Raw genomic sequence first — 11,177 nt, forward strand, 5'->3', positions numbered from 1 at the left:
AAGTCAGAATAGGCTTTGACTCTTCTGTCACCTAACAGCAGTTAGGGATTTCTCTGAAGAGAGGGGAATAAGGTAGAAGACAAAGACCCTATAAATATAGTCAGAGTATAGGCCCAAAATGGAATCATGAAATGGCTAAGTTTTAAAATGGAGACAAAGCAGCTTTGATGCTTGCTCTGGAGAGACCTCTTGTTGTGGTGGTTCAGTGACTGACTTAGGCAGCCTTACCTAGCCCTAAAATAAAGGCTTTCTCTAGGCTCCAACACATTTTAGGAAGCAGATAAGATAATGGCTTATATAGTCCAACGCTTTTAGACAAAGGGCCTTTTGACCTTGGCACCCACTACAAAATTAGGAAACTAATTGGACCCATCCAGCATGCTCCCCTCTGCCACCATGAAGGGATATATGTACAAGTCTCACCTAGAACAAGAATGAACAAGGCCCCTTAGATCCAGGTAAAACTGCTTTGCCCCAGTTCCTCTTCAGCAACCCATTTTCTGGAACCCCCATTCTTCTTGGGATCTCTGTTTTTCTTCCCTTTCCCTCAATAAATTCCCCATTTCGCTATACCAAAAAATTAAATAAATAAATAAATAATAATAAAAAGAGAGAGAGAGAAAGTGAGAAATCATCTCTCATGAGGAATGGTCACACTACAATCCCTTCTACTCTATTCTCCTTTGGGATTTTGGGCATGCACACACACACACACACTTGGTCTATTTCTCTATTTCTTTATTTTTCATTTTCATATAAAGTCCCCATTATGGTATATACAGTATTTTTTTTCCAATTGCTTTACATTTTTTTGATTTGTGAAATGTTTCTTCCCTTTACTACCCATTCTGTACCACCCACTCTCCTCCCTTACAATCTCTGAAAGCTATGCTGATACTCTCTGTTCTCAGCAGGAAGAAGTCAGAATAGGCTTTGACTCTTCTGTCACCTAACAGCAGTTAGGGATTTCTCTGAAGAGAGGGGAATAAGGTAGAAGACAAAGACCCTATAAATATAGTCAGAGTATAGGCCCAAAATGGAATCATGAAATGGCTAAGTTTTAAAATGGAGACAAAGCAGCTTTGATGCTTGCTCTGGAGAGACCTCTTGTTGTGGTGGTTCAGTGACTGACTTAGGCAGCCTTACCTAGCCCTAAAATAAAGGCTTTCTCTAGGCTCCAACACATTTTAGGAAGCAGATAAGATAATGGCTTATATAGTCCAACGCTTTTAGACAAAGGGCCTTTTGACCTTGGCACCCACTACAAAATTAGGAAACTAATTGGACCCATCCAGCATGCTCCCCTCTGCCACCATGAAGGGATATATGTACAAGTCTCACCTAGAACAAGAATGAACAAGGCCCCTTAGATCCAGGTAAAACTGCTTTGCCCCAGTTCCTCTTCAGCAACCCATTTTCTGGAACCCCCATTCTTCTTGGGATCTCTGTTTTTCTTCCCTTTCCCTCAATAAATTCCCCATTTCGCTATACCAAAAAATTAAATAAATAAATAAATAATAATAAAAAGAGAGAGAGAGAAAGTGAGAAATCATCTCTCATGAGGAATGGTCACACTACAATCCCTTCTACTCTATTCTCCTTTGGGATTTTGGGCATGCACACACACACACACACTTGGTCTATTTCTCTATTTCTTTATTTTTCATTTTCATATAAAGTCCCCATTATGGTATATACAGTATTTTTTTTCCAATTGCTTTACATTTTTTTGATTTGTGAAATGTTTCTTCCCTTTACTACCCATTCTGTACCACCCACTCTCCTCCCTTACAATCTCTGAAAGCTATGCTGATACTCTCTGTTCTCTTATCTTTGGATCTTTCAATTTCTGCCATAGTGAGCAGACATTTGGTGAGACAAATATTTTTAGCTCTACTTTGTAGATGAGGAAATTGAGATTCAGAAATTAAATTACCTTCTCGAGGTAACAAGCTAATAAGTAAATTGTAAGTTTAATGGAAGTGATCATGCCGATGACAAGAAAAACCCAAGATATTCCAATTTTATAAACTAAGAAAGAGAAGTAAAATGAAAATGGCAGATTTGTTTGAAAATATTATTATTGATTGGTAGAGAAAACACTAGATAAATAGAAGCCAAATGAAAGTAAACCCTGCTAAGACTGCACCTAGTACCATCTCACTCCCAGTCATCTCTACTGTTGATTATAACCATCTACTAGAAACTGTTATGTGGCTCATACATGCTCTCTTATATAATTATTAGAATAGTTATAAAAGTAAAGTGCATATGCATAATTTACATAAAAAGAAACCAAGGATCAGAAAATTACATATTTTTTCCACTATTAGCTTGGAAATGGTACCACTAGGAAAGAGGGTTATTTTCTTCTCTAATGCCTGTGCTATTTATTGGACTATTCCAAAAAAAAATCTTAGAATCATAGGTGACAGTTGAATATTGTGCTCACATAAATCACCCTTTATGTTATTAAATGTGATATTTGATCTTTAATTTAAAAGCAGACAATGTGCTTTAGAAATAATATCACTAGAAATGTGATCAGAATACAAAACCCCATTCTGCCTTTTTAGCTACTTGTGTAGCATTAAACAAGTCTCTGGTTTTCTTTCCTTATTTATAAAATCAGCTACTTCACTCAGTGTTCATTTATTGAGCCCATTTTTTAAGGCAAGACCTCACTTCCAATGTAGTGTGGGACTCTGAAATGAAATGATATTACTCTGTTTGTGCATTAAGTTATGTTTAAAACAGCTGTGACTTCTACATAATTATTTGAGGAATGTTGATGCATAAAACAATCTTTCTTTTTTTTAATTCAAGAATTCTGGAAATCAAATCCTATGAAGAAATCTAATGTATTTTGAACGCTTAAAAACTTCTGTATATTGCCTAATTAAATAACCATATCCTATGAGATAGTTTTAGGTCTACCTTGTAGATGAGGAAACTGAGCATCAGAAGTTAAATTGCTTTCTTGAGGTAATAGAGAGAAGAAATAAATTAGAAGGAAAATTTACATTTATTTTAATCCCAAGTATATGTTTCCTATTCTTTCATTTAATTGGTTATTAAACAAACTTTTGTTGAGTAATATGTGACAGGCATTGGGCTAAATGCTCAGAAAAGAGATAAAATTTTTCTGCCCATATGGAACTTAGAGTTTATTAGGAAAATCATGCATTAAACAAACATAATAAAGAAAGCAATATAAATTATTTAAAGTGTGTAAAGAAAATTTACAGAATACCATAGAAGTGAATAAGAGGGAGAACAATTTAGATTGGGTGGTCAAGAAATTTCCCTCTGAAAACATGAATCTTTTTAAAGGAATTGAGACTTCAGTTAATATAAGAAGAATTTGTCTTTGAAAAACTGGAGAAAAGAGCACTCCAGAGGCTCCAAGGAAACATGCTGAAACATTGACACGTGCTGAACTTCCCATGGGAAGTATAGGGAAAGTCAGCGTTAGAGAGCTAAGTAGACCCAGATGTTAGAATTTTGTTCTAAATTCGATAGGGCCCCTTAGAAGAGTTTTAAGCAAGGGAGTGATAAGATCAAAGGTTTACCATTTTGTTTGATATGTCACTAGTAAAGTCACAAAAAAGAATGCAGCAAATCAAATTGAGTAAAGTGAGCTAACATTGAAGAAAAAATGCAAAATACCATCAAGGTAACTCTTAGTTTAGTGCTCTCTGAGGAATAAGGGAGCCCATGCCAACTTTTAAGAGTAAATATGTACAGCTAAGTCAGTGGTCAGTTGCAAGGATAGGGAAGGATAGGAGATAGGGCTTGGGAAAAGATAGGAATAATCAAGAAAAACATCAAAGTAAGATCTACCTAAGTGAAAATTCCTCATGAAGCCTTTTCTTGGTATTGTTGATAAGAGTAGTTGGACAATCTAAAGGTAATTGGTAAAGAGGTGGTTTTACAAATTCAGATGATGCTGACTTGACCTATGAGCCTAAGATCCTAAACTGCAGATGTTTGGTTGGTCTAGTATCAACTCTGGCAGGCTCTTCATTCCCTGCTTTCCCCATAGATGGTCTTCTAAATCATATGTGCATTGTGCCTGGCTCAGAGCAAGCTTTAAATTATTTGGCCAAACAGACTCTGGGTGGATACCATTTTCCTTCAGACAAGATGAATTCAGTCTGAACAACAAGGAAGAGCTTAAACTATGAGATAATTTAGACTTCATTGTGAGCATCAATTTAGCCTTATGATAGTGCAAACTCATTTGAGCAAAATTCTATGCTGTACAATCAATTAAATAAGATTAGACCAAAAGTAAGGTTTAGGAAGTGTAGATATGTTTATATTAGCATATACTTTCCTGTCTGCGTAGTGCAGGGGATCTGATTAATATGTCTAAGTGCTTTAGATAAAACAGTGTGCCAGGGAGGGGCTGGCAAGGAAGGAAGAAGGCAGGATTCAAGGTGGTCAAACTCTGGTTGGCATTTTCTACTCTCTCTACCTTTAGAGCCAGAAATTGCTATCTTCCCTTGTGTGATGAATTGTTATTTTCCACTTGTGGGATTTAGTTTTCTCTTTTTTGTCCCATCATCTTTGCAAATCTGCTTGCTTCATAGCAGGATTCTGAGAGTTAATCATTTATTTAGTGTGTAGAAAAGTACTTTGGTAACCTCAGAAGAAATATCTTATATAAAAAATAAATAATACAACAATAAAAACTGGTGAATTGTAGTGTGCACCTCTCATTTCAAATCCTGCCTGAATCCTACAAGTTCTTCACCCATGGGTAAGCAGGGTGAGTTACTGAAATAAAGCATGCACATAATTCTTGGCTCACAAAATGAGTGCAACAGCTGACAGGAGAAAGGCCTTAAGAGTTGATGTTAAGGAGCCAGATGGTGATGCAGTGCTAAAATGCAGCACCAGGACTGACCCATAAGGGAGGATTCTGGGTTCGTGTCCAGAGATAGGAGTACACTGGGCACACTTGTGCCCATGACTGGCTAGCAGAGGCTGGGGGTGGATTATGGTGTTAAGACCCTCTTGGGGGTGTTCTCTCTCACTCTCACTGTGTCTGTGAGTCTCTCTTGTTTACAAAGAATAAGAAATAGTTAATATGAAGAGGGGAAGATAAACAGAAAAGCAAGGTAATCTAGAGAGTGGATTCTTAACCTTTTTATTATTCAAGTCGACCTTTCTAAGACTTCATAAGAGTTAGGTAACGTCGGTACCATGGGGTCTATTTTCTTTATGAGTTATATCTCCCTGCCCCTGGTGTACTTTTGAATATGCACTAGTGACCTGCTGAATGTCGTTTGAAAGACAAAATATAAACTCTTTATAAACTCTTTCTCCCCTAATGGTTTTAAAACAAACATTAATATGTAATCACCAAATACGGATTCATAAACAAACTAAAAATTCTCTGTCTGCATAGACCTATACACAACTAACTAAAACTAATTCTTTTCTCATTGCCCAGTTGCTTCCTTTAATGTTTCTTCAATGAGCCAGGAACCCTGCTACATGAGCATAGAATCATACAAAATGGATAAATCACCTGTGGAGACCGAGCAGATAAAAATTAAGTTCAGCTGGGGGCTTTGGAAGCCTCTGTTCCACTAACAGCCTTGCTTTCCAATTCCTTCCAGATTCCTCAGAGACAAAGGCTGTGATTAGTTGGGTCAACTCGTATAGTAGTGAAACTGGGGCAAACTTGGAGTCACTTATAATGAAGGTACCTCCATTAAGCTGCAAATAGTCAGAGAAGGTCATTCATGTTCTTGAAGGTGTTAGTTCAGTCAGTGAGCTTGCTTCCGTCTTAACTCTATTGAGTTCACTTCACTGACTTGATAAATGTACAAGGGAGAGAAGAAGGGAAGGTAATTTTTGGAACAATGGCAATTTGAGAAAATAAATAGAAAGTCCAGCACTCTTGAGTCTTGATGCAATTAGATGGTCACCTATTTATTAAAAAGCATTAGAGTCTCATCCAAAGGCAACATGAGATAATTAGGCCTCTGCCAGGCAGGGGGAGAAGTTCTGTAATGTTAGAGAAATAAGTGTGAAGCCTGCATTGGCAAAATTGGCAAGTTTTAAATTCTGTTTAGGGCCAGCGTTGATTCTTTCCAAAAACCTGGAGATCAAAGGGGAGGACTTCTCTCAAAATACCCTCCTTTTTCACTCCATAAATAAATAAATGTTGCTCCACTTCTTCCGTAATAGGCTTTTTCTAAATTTTTATTTAACTCCAGATACACATCTTAGCACTGTCCCTCTAGTACATTGCTCTGAAGAAGAATTCAGGCTGGCTGTCAGTGGGGAGAGGAGTGACCCCTCTTCTGAACTCCTAGAACTTGAGCCTTCTGTGCTCAGAGAAGCAAACCAGCTGTCACCATATTCTGGCCATCTGGTCACCAGGCAGGCTGCTCAGGGTGGGATCAAGGTGAATTGAGTAGTAACAGCAAAAAGAAGTTATGCAGGAGGATTTCTAATGCCATCCCAAGTGATTGGGAACCAGCTGGGGAAGACTTGGTTGAGGCAGAACTAAGGATGGATTCTTGGGGTGAGGCCTCTGAAATGATTTGGGGGCAGATATGTGAATAAAAGGAAGTAAATATAGTTTCCTTGTGTGCCTGGGATGGTGATATTGCATATGAACTGGGCACTTTAGAGTAGAGAAGCACCCTCCCAGGCCTCGTTGCCTACAGAAGGTTGACTATCACTGGCTCCCTTTCTTCAGCAGCAAGGATGTTGCTCACCCTCCTGGGTTCCCTAAGAAGAGATAGCACAGAGGCATGTGACAATAAAGCTTTGAGATCTGCTGTATATCTTTTGTGACAGCAGCATTCATGGTCTATGCCTTTGGGGCTGGAGTGTGTTCTGCAAGAGGCTTTGACAAACTTAGACCTCTCATCGCCTCTCTGTTCATCCCTTCCACTTTTCTACCATCTACTCCTTTCCATATACTTTAGCCATCCATAAAATCATTAGATCTGATTCTCTCCCATGATACAAAATTATTAATTCTACCTTTCCCTTTCAGATAGGAAAGAAGGCAGCTCGCCACTCAATAGATTAAGTAAACGTGTATTTGGGGTAGCGGGGGAGGGGGGAATGTAACATTTGTCAGTTGGAGAAATCAATAATCCAAATATTAGCAGGCCTCATATCCTCTTAATAGCCTCATGTTCAATACTCCTTACTCCAGAAAAACTTTCATTTCCTTTGGTGAGAAATCTCCATGTGTAAGGAATATAGATCCCATGCCTGAGGCAAAGACTACATGGTTTTATAATCTAAATAGTTTGTAGTTGAATGAAATAAACTGTTTAATTCCCAATATTGAAAAATATTGATTTCTAATACTGCTGTTAACCATTTACCATCAAGCATAGTTGCTTATTTATTCATTTAATCATTTGAGGCAATTTATTGGTGGATAAGCAATTATAATATTTCAGTATGGTGTAATATGTTATGCAACTTTTTCACTCATGTAAATTCCAATAACATACTGGGAATAGTGTCTCCAGGAAAATCAGATCAAAATTCCATTAAGGCATGAAGAGAAAGGTCTTATTTCTTTGTTCTCTGCACATTTTCTTTGAATCATAGACCACAATTAATGAATGAGATATAAATGAGGCTACACAAACTTTAAGAGTAATTCTAATAGTATGGATTATCAGTTTCCTTTCATTTTCAGTAGTTCCTGGTTTGAGCCACTTTTAGAGAAAGAATGAATTTACAGGGAATGAATCTCTTGTATTTGCATATCATTTTAGAGTTGTCAAAAAGCTTTCATATATTTATTTATTTTTTTGTTCTTATTATTTTGGTTCTCAGAACACTTGTAGGTAGATAGAACATCTTACTAAAGCAATGATAAACCTTCCCATTTTACCATTGAGGAAATTGAGATCCAGAGATGAAAGGATAGGTGGACCCAACAAAAGAGAACACTACCTTTCCTAAATAATCTTAAGCATAATTCAGGGTTTTTTTTCCTTCTTCCTCTCTTCTCTTCTCTTCCCCCCCCACCCAAGTATTAGGCACAACTTGAAACAAAACTCATCTTTGTCATTATTGAAAAAAAAATAACTTTTTCACAGACTTGACCTCTTCTGCTCTGATCCTGTCCCCACCTGGTCTTTCTTCTCTCTTAAGTAACATGATTCATGATTACCCTGAACTTCCATTGCTGTTGCATGTTCTCCAGTGAGGCATCAACATTCGGACCACGAATTTGAAAATAAGTTTAGAAAACAATGATAAAAAAAGTAGATTTTTCTACCAGAACTAATAGGTATTCCTGGGCAATTCCTTCCGTATTTTTGCACAGCGTACGCTGTTCATAAATAATGTCAGAAGTGGGCCTTCGCTCCTTTAGTAAGGTGGTCATTTAATGTAAGTAAATCCACATTAAATATTGAAGATCAGAAAAAAGCAGCCTCTTCAAAGAGGTCACATTTAAGTGAAGAAAAAAAACAATGTGGGGGAGAGGGCCAGCCTGGTGCTGGTGGCACAGAGTTAATGGCTCATAGAGAGCATATACATGTTTTTTAAAGATGTTTTATTGCTTACAAAAGGAAGTAGTCTTGAGAGACTGGCTACATAAACTGGCTCCAGCCAGCTGTGGCTGTCGGACTAGGAAGGATCCTGTTCAATTAGTGTTGTAAAATAAAATACTTTGTAAAGGAAATAAACACGGTACGAGCTAAGATTCATGCTTTCAAATATACACAAGGTTTGAATTTTTAATTAGGGCTGCTAATTACAGTCATCAGAAAGCAGAACAGAATAGATTTTACCTTACATTTAGCAGACAAGCCTTCAACCCCAGTGTATTTTTCAATTTCATTAATATTTTATGAAAATGGCCCTTGCAGCTTCAGCCTATTCCAGTCTCCTACAAAACTGCCCCACATTATGGATGCCAATGCCTTTAAGCCATGTACATTAGTGAGATGACAAAATGCAAAACAGCATCTTGTCAACCATTGCATCAATTGATTCTATTAGATAGTGTAAAAACAGTTGGGTGTGAGTTATAATCTCCGTGACACTAATGATGAAGCAAGATACTGGCTGAGAACAGCCATTAGCTATAAGCCAGAAATTAATGATTCTAATATTTTTGAACAAATTAACCTTAATGAACTGGTCTTGCAAATACTGTATTATCTACAGATAAGTCAGTTAGTGGAACAATATGGTTACATGTGCACAAGCTAAACATATATAAATAGGGGTATTAAACCAATACAAAATATATGTGTAGGCATTTTATCTGTTTACCCATCTCTTGTGCCTGTTTGAACCTCAGATATAATATAGATATAACTAGTCAATTCCTCAATTTTAATGTGATTGGTTGTGACTTAATATTTTATAAGACGGCCTATAACATAGAGGGAGCATTGATAGAACAGTCCCCAAAAGTTAGAGGGTAACCGACTATTAGGGGAAAAAAAGAAATAACATACAAAGGACCTTCTAAATAGAAAGTGAATCCTTTTACAAAATAATCACTTTTTTTCTGTTATTGTAAAAAATATAATCTATCCTCCATACTCATTCATATATTTCATTAGTTTGGGAGTTTCATAAGCAGAGTTTCATTAAATAAATCACAGTACTCCTTGGAATGAAGCATCAATTGACCTTCTGCAAATAGAAAAGTTTGTTGTGGATGATGACAAACTGCATGTTGATGGGATAGCCTAGAAAGGTAAAGTTAAATAAAAAGACATAGCACTTTTGTTAAGAGTTTCTGTACCAAAGTGACGTGCTGTCCAATACAGTTTTTCTCCATTCTTGCACTCTTGTAATTGTTAGTGTGCCAAAGTCAGTGGAGTTCAATTGTAACAAATTTGACAGACAAGTCAAATGTACTATTTGCTACCAAATTTAATTGGAGCTCCAAAAATGTTGTTTTTTTTTTTTTAGATTTCTTTTCCTATAGGGCGCGTGTACTCACCAGGCAGACAGACATAGAAAGAGAGAAATCACCCCCCAGGGGTAATGGCCATGCTGTAATCCCTTCTCCTCCATTCTCTTCTTGGGATTTTGGGCACACATGCACACACGCTGGTGTGAATTTTAAACCATCAAGTACAGAACTCGCACCAGGACTGATTGGGAGTCCAGCGACATAACTATTATACCATCTGCTGGTCCCCTTTGTTTCTGGTTTTTTTTTTTTTTTTATTAATTGTATTTTTACAGTGGTTTTATTCAAGTAGTTTCCTCTGTTCCCTCCACATAATGCTACTAATAGAAAGTGAATCCTTTTACAAAATAATCACTTTTTTTCTGTTATTGTAAAAAATATAATCTATCCTCCATACTCATTCATATATTTCATTAGTTTGGGAGTTTCATAAGCAGAGTTTCATTAAATAAATCACAGTACTCCTTGGAATGAAGCATCAATTGACCTTCTGCAAATAGAAAAGTTTGTTGTGGATGATGACAAACTGCATGTTGATGGGATAGCCTAGAAAGGTAAAGTTAAATAAAAAGACATAGCACTTTTGTTAAGAGTTTCTGTACCAAAGTGACGTGCTGTCCAATACAGTTTTTCTCCATTCTTGCACTCTTGTAATTGTTAGTGTGCCAAAGTCAGTGGAGTTCAATTGTAACAAATTTGACAGACAAGTCAAATGTACTATTTGCTACCAAATTTAATTGGAGCTCCAAAAATGTTGTTTTTTTTTTTTTAGATTTCTTTTCCTATAGGGCGCGTGTACTCACCAGGCAGACAGACATAGAAAGAGAGAAATCACCCCCCAGGGGTAATGGCCATGCTGTAATCCCTTCTCCTCCATTCTCTTCTTGGGATTTTGGGCACACATGCACACACGCTGGTGTGAATTTTAAACCATCAAGTACAGAACTCGCACCAGGACTGATTGGGAGTCCAGCGACATAACTATTATACCATCTGCTGGTCCCCTTTGTTTCTGGTTTTTTTTTTTTTTTTTAATTAATTGTATTTTAACAGTGGTTTTATTCAAGTAGTTTCCTCTGTTCCCTCCACATAATGCTACTTAAGTTTTCTCTCCTCATCCCACATACTACACTCAAAGAACCACACTTTTCATCACAAAGGAATTTTTTTTTTTTAATGTGTGTGTGTTTGGGACCACTCAAATCTGTGGTCCCCAGTAAGAGAAACCCATTCACAAATTCTG

Source organism: Tupaia chinensis, unplaced genomic scaffold (genome assembly GCF_000334495.1).
Source record: "Tupaia chinensis unplaced genomic scaffold, TupChi_1.0 Scaffold000013_1, whole genome shotgun sequence".
Taxonomy (NCBI): domain Eukaryota; kingdom Metazoa; phylum Chordata; class Mammalia; order Scandentia; family Tupaiidae; genus Tupaia; species Tupaia belangeri.